We start from the raw sequence: 6446 nt of genomic DNA, 5'->3' as shown, positions 1-6446 counted from the left end.
GCATAGCATTATGCTAATTTAATTTAATCTAAAATCACATCCTTGTTTAAATCGCGGAGAGTTAACCGAGTAAAAAGATTCAGTTGGTGATTGCAAACATTTATTCTCGTTGGTTTTCAGCTACTTTCTAATCCTTTAAGTGTGAAAGAAACGTTTAACAAAGGAATGCGTCCACTCTGCTTAAACTGAACGATGATGGCGAGGAGTTCTGGCTGCCATGACAAGTCAAAAAATAATTCAATCATTGCCGAGATGGGAGTTGAGGATCTGGCCGAGTCCCAAAGAAATCTCCATCAGATAAAGCAATAGCATGGTCTGCAACATGCAAAATTGACTTCAATTGTTCATTCATTGACAGCAACAATGGTGCATTAAGCACTGTAAAAGGCTATATCAACATGGAATCTACATTCATATTTATGATATATTATTTTTTATCATTGGAATCCCAATTCCATGTGAAGGCCTGTATAAACTTCCTTGACCGTGACGCCCAATGTGCCTAACCCTCATCAGACACGACATGACCTTCTTCAGACCTCATTAAACTATAGGCTATACCATTTATTTATAATCGTATTCCCCTTGTTACCCTACACATGCAACGTTTTTATCCCAATACGTTGAGTGAACCACACTGTTAATAAGAATGTGAAACAGGGAAGGGTGTGGACTGTGCAGGATCATACTGGTTTGAATCACATTATGTTGTTCTTTGTCTTCTACTGCCAGCAAAAATGTTAAAAATATGGTGAGCCGAGGTGTGCCTGGGGAAGGGATTTTATGGTAGCAATTCAATATCTTTTTAACACATGTGTCATGCAAACACATAGCTGGCTATCTTTAACACACACGCACACACAAAAACTCATCCATACTGCATACTGAATGTTAACACATTCACAGTGGCATATTCTGGAAGGAATATTCTGTAATGTCTGCATCTACATTACATGTAGGGAATTTAGCAGACGTTTTTATCCAAAGCGACTTACAATAAGTACATTTGTCAAAAGAATGAGAAACAACCATATATCTGTTAGCACAGTAAGGATTTTCATAGCCCCAAGTGCCAAGCATCAACAATTGAGGTTAACCCATTCCCCGTATACAACAAAGCTCCACCACAGGAAGGAGAATAGTTTGGGAAATATCCTGACCCTTTCTGTCTGTGAATATTCCCTCCTGTTGACAGTAAACCTGCAGGCTTACCTACACCGCACCATGTTCAAGGAGAACAAACGAGGAAGACAATTGCGGAGTAAGAACAAGGTTCCTGGCAAGAACCAGGGTTTCATCTCCAAAGCGTTGAGAGGCATTGATGTACAAGAACACTCGACAATCAGGATTTTGGGGTATAACTAATATAGAATATAATCATCTTCTATTTATTAGGGTGTTGTCTGTGCCTCCCTGTAAATTCCCTTTCCTGAAAAAAGCCTGCCATGAATCGTCAGACACTGCGCTGTGGCCGAGGTGGACGAGGTTATAAAGAGATTCATTGTCCAGGAGACTGAGCGCATGTGCCCTCTCTTAAAACCAAATCTCTTTGATAAGTTTAAAGTGCTCTGACAGCTTCCCCCCTATTCCTGACATGCGCTCCCTATTTAATCAGAATGAACACTGGCATTACAATAGCCGCCTTATCTCCCCAAAATACCTGTTGCCACCCACTTTCTCTAAGGCCACCTAGCTTAAATCACACCGCCCCTCCTCATTGGAACGGATTCACTCTAAGTCAAACCCACACTAAAATAACCACACATCTCCTGCAGCGTTTAAGCTCGATATTTGATACCAACCGCCTGTGGTTATTTCTCTCCGATTCCAAATTACAAACTTTTTATCTGATAGCCCTTTTTCTAGAGAAACAGGATGAGTCATCGGGGGGGGGGGGGGGGGGGGGGGTCTGAAATGGCTGCTTGTCTCCGAAAGGGAGGATCCCTGCACTTAAGCAGGTGGCTGATTTCATTAAAAAGCAGAACGCCCCCCCATATTGCGCTCTTCGTTAAAGGGCTGGCCCAGTTAATATGTGAGAGGGAGATGATTGCAGGGGGGGGGGGGGGGGGGGGGGTGAGGCTCTGCAGCCTGGTAATAAGAACGGCAGAACAGAGCGAGAGGGGCCATTATGCTGTCATCTCTCCGTACCATTACACGCCATTATCCACCACACCGAATCATCCCTCATTATGGTTATTGCATAGATGCCCCCCCGCTCTTATGACAGTGAGGAAGATGGCCCAGACTGATCCTGACGAGGGAGATGGGCCCCAACTGACGTGATGATACCGGAGGAAGAAGATGACCCCCAACTGATACTGAGGAAGAAGATGGCCACCAACCGATGTGATGATACCGAGGAAGAAGATGGCCACCAACTGATACTGAGGAAGAAGATGGCCACCAACCGATGTGATGATACCGAGGAAGAAAATGGCCACCAACTGATCCTGATGAGGAAGAAGATGACCCCCAACTGATACTGAGGAAGAAGATGGCCACCAACCGATGTGATGATACCGAGGGAGAAGATGGCCACCAACTGATCCTGATGAGGAAGAAGATGGCCCCCGACGGATGTTACGATACTGAGGAAGATGATGGCCCAAAACGGATGTTACGATACTGAGGAAGAAGACGGCCCCCAACTGATGTTACGATACTGAGGAAGATGGCCATTTTAATGAGTCCATTTTAATCCAAACTAATGGGGGGGTATTGGGTGTGTGTGTGTGTTAGCGGAGGTGTGTGTGTTAGCGGAGGTGTGTGTGTGTTAGCGGAGGTGTGTGTGTGTTAGCGGAGGTGTGTGTGTGTTAGCGGAGGTGTGTGTGTGTTAGCGGAGGCGTGTGTGTGTCTTATTGTAAGTCGCTTTGGATAAAAGCGTCTGCTAAATGCCCTAAATGTAAATGTAAATGTGGGGTGGGCGGGGGGGAGGGCAGCACACTGGTCCTAAAGGGCTCCGCGAGGCACGGTGTCTGAGTGGCACTTTGACAGCTTTAGAATGATTAGATGATTGATAGGTCCTACAGCCCACCTGACCCCTCGGGACGGCCTGCCGTCTGAGGACCCTCCAGCTGGACCCTCGTTAGCAGAGCTGCGACCCGGGTACAGACCCCTGGTGTCGAAGCACGCGGCTCATCTGCATAATGGACCATCATTCCCCCCCCCCCCCCCCCTTTCTGTCTTTTTTACCATATTACCGTGGCATTAACGACTGACTGCAGCGGCCGTTCACACTATTCACACGTTTCGGCGAGATGTCCGCACACGTCGCCCGCGCACGGTGTTGGCCCAGACATGTACGGATGCTAATGCGCACACGCGCACACACACAAACGCAGATGATGTATATGTGCAGGTCGCCACGCACGTACACACAAAGAGAAAGAGAAACACAGACATGCATCATGTACATATATACGCACGCACATACATATACAGGCGTGCATGCACACACATACACACACACGCTCCCGTACACGTACCCACACACACACAGGCACATATACACATACACGCGTGCACACACACTCACATACACACACACTCACATACTCACACAGAGACTCCCACTCACACACTCCCACTCCCACACCTGAGGACTAATTCAGGGTCTCATTAGTGAAGGTCATTATCATCAAACCCTTCTGAAAGGCTGCTCCAGGAGACGTCTGGCCAAGCACACGCATATGCAGATGGATCTCCGCGGGGGGGGGGGGGGGCTCTCTAGCCCCTCAGCAACCCAACTCTTTAGTGGGGGGGCTCCCTCTCAGGCCCCCAGACATGTTGAGGCCCATCGCCCTGCAGACAGCCAGGCCTCTGCCTGACTGTCTGCCAGACAGTCAGGCAGGCTGGCCTGGTAGCTACTGTTGCACCCCCCCCCCCCCTGCCCCATTGTGGGTTAACTGCCTGGTCGCAGGTAGCATTAGCATAATGATAAGAGATAGTGACACCTCCCTTTGAATGGTGTCAGCCTGAAAGGTGGCCATAATGAATCTGATAATTACACCGTTTACAAAAGGGAGGGGCGTTGGCACTGGCACAAAGCTCTCTGGCCGCGGCGTGACCCAGCTCATCATAGAGGTGCTGGTGTACCACCCCAGCACGGACCCAGCTTCGGACCCGGCACGCCTCAGCCCAGTAGTGAGGGCGCGGTATAGCCCAGCTCAGTTACGGCTCGCGTTTCCACCGCCGCCAGTACCCTTGCGGCGGGGCACCGGTGGTTTAAGCCGCGTGGCGATAGGCGCGGCAGCTCCGTAAGCATCCCGACCTCATAGCGGCCCCACACAGTGTAGCCTGCTTATAAGAACGCGAAACAATGAACAAAGAGAAACAATGCAGGACGTCCAAGAAGGACGTCAAACTTTTGCGCAACATTTTGTTCAACAAACTAAGCTTTCGCCGTTGCCCAGAAATACCTCACAGGTACTCTGTTTGTTTGTCATTATGCCCCTGTCGCACGGAAGTGACGATGAATCTGTCGCCCAATCAACGGACGGCGTGTGTAGCTCGAACTTGCTGGCACCAGGTGGAACCAGAAGGGTCCGTGGTGTACCTGACGAGGTCAGCTGGAGAGCATTGAGAACCTTCTGGCCAGGCGTTCCACACGTATGATCTTAGTGGAACATTAAGGCGTTCCACTCGTATGTTCTTAGTGGAACATTAAGGGGTTTCACTCGTATGATCTTAGTGGAACATTAAGGGGTTCCACACGTATGATCTTAGTGGAACATTAAGGGGTTCCACTCGTATGATCTTAGCGGAACATTAAGGGGTTCCACACGTATGATCTTAGTGGAACATTAAGGGGTTCCAAACGTATGATCTTAGTGGAACATTAAGGCGTTCCACACGTATGATCTTAGTGGAACATTAAGGGGTTCCAAACGTATGATCTTAGCGGAACATTAAGGCGTTCCACACGTATGATCTTAGTGGAACATTAAGGGGTTCCAAACGTATGATCTTAGTGGAACATTAAGGCGTTCCACACGTATGATCTTAGTGGAACATTAAGGGGTTCCACACGAATGTTCTCACTGTTACTCACTGTCGTCCTTTGCTAAGTATTCTGACATAGTACTAAATAAATAGAAAATATACGTTCAAAATTTGCATTGCAATTTTTAACATAAGTAAAAAAAATATTTCTTTACTATTAAGTAAAAAAAAAAAAAATCACTGCTAAGAAAAAAACATGGTTTTTTTATTGTGAAGTAAAAATAGAACTTTCACACAGACACATTTTTTTAGGTACATTATTTTAAGTATGTCAACTGATTTCCCGTCTCGCTTTAGCGGAGAGCGGCGGACTCAGAGGGCCTTCCCGGTGGGCCGGCAGGATTCAGCGGCTCGTCAACACGGTGGCTCCCGCCCAGATGTGGAACACACGCCTCGCCTCGAGTCGTTTTAATTATGCCTTTGCGGCGCTCCGATTATCCCAGGCGTGTACGGACCTATTTCCCACTGGTGCGGAATTAAAAAAAAGATGCTCTTCGTTTGGGTGGAGGCACGTCAACACACTTTTAAAAGGCAGACGTGGAGCGCTCAATTGGTGCTGTCAGCGGTGTGGAGGTACATGCACACGTACATATATGCGTATAGTGCATATAGTGCTCACGCACATGGAGACACACACACACAAACACACACACACAAACACAAACGCAATCACACCGTTGTACCTCTGCTGGAGTACGTCATTGCACGGCAATGCCACCGAAATTACAAAGGTGCACCTTTTGTGAAAATAATGAAGGGACATTATTGGTGTTGGGGTCACACGCGTATTTGTTTATCAACTGCACACAGTTCACGCCTTGAGCAAGAGGGGTTTAGAACCTGCAGCGAGCATCAGCCGCAGTGGCAGGCTAGGCAGGGAGAATGGCTGGTGTTTATAGTTCACACACTCGGTAGTTTGGGTTGATAGACTCCACTAGCAGAGTCAACACTGGCCACTTGTCATACGCTTCTGTTTGTTTCAACACTTTGTCGGGCAAATAAGCATCCGTCTTCTGTATTGACTCTTGGCATCGAGGGCCACCGTAGCCCAGAGTTGAGTTTAATCTTGTATTAAATCATGCTCTCTCCTATACTTCTATTGTTTTTTTTTTAGTATTTTTTATAAATTGTATAATAAAAGTGCTACGACCAAATTGTTCAACCAAGTTTTGTAATTAAATGCATTTCCCGGAAAAAACGTAATTAATTATGAGTTCTAACATGATGAACGGGTACTTCCAACAGTTTCACTGAGCCCTACTCATCACATTCTTACAGTAGATCAGCTCCCACTCAGCTCTGATAACAGTAAGCCTATCAAAGCACCCCTGGGTTTAAAGAGACTCCACAATGGAGGAGGACGGTTGCAGGCCTTTCACCGGCCCCTTCCTTTCCAAACAGATGATTACATTACACCTCTCTTACATAGCCCGCGCCTCAGAAGA

The sequence above is a fragment of the Pollachius pollachius genome (assembly GCF_949987615.1).
Source record: "Pollachius pollachius genome assembly, chromosome: 19".
Lineage (NCBI taxonomy): Eukaryota > Metazoa > Chordata > Actinopteri > Gadiformes > Gadidae > Pollachius > Pollachius pollachius.
This window is presented reverse-complemented; position numbering follows the sequence as displayed.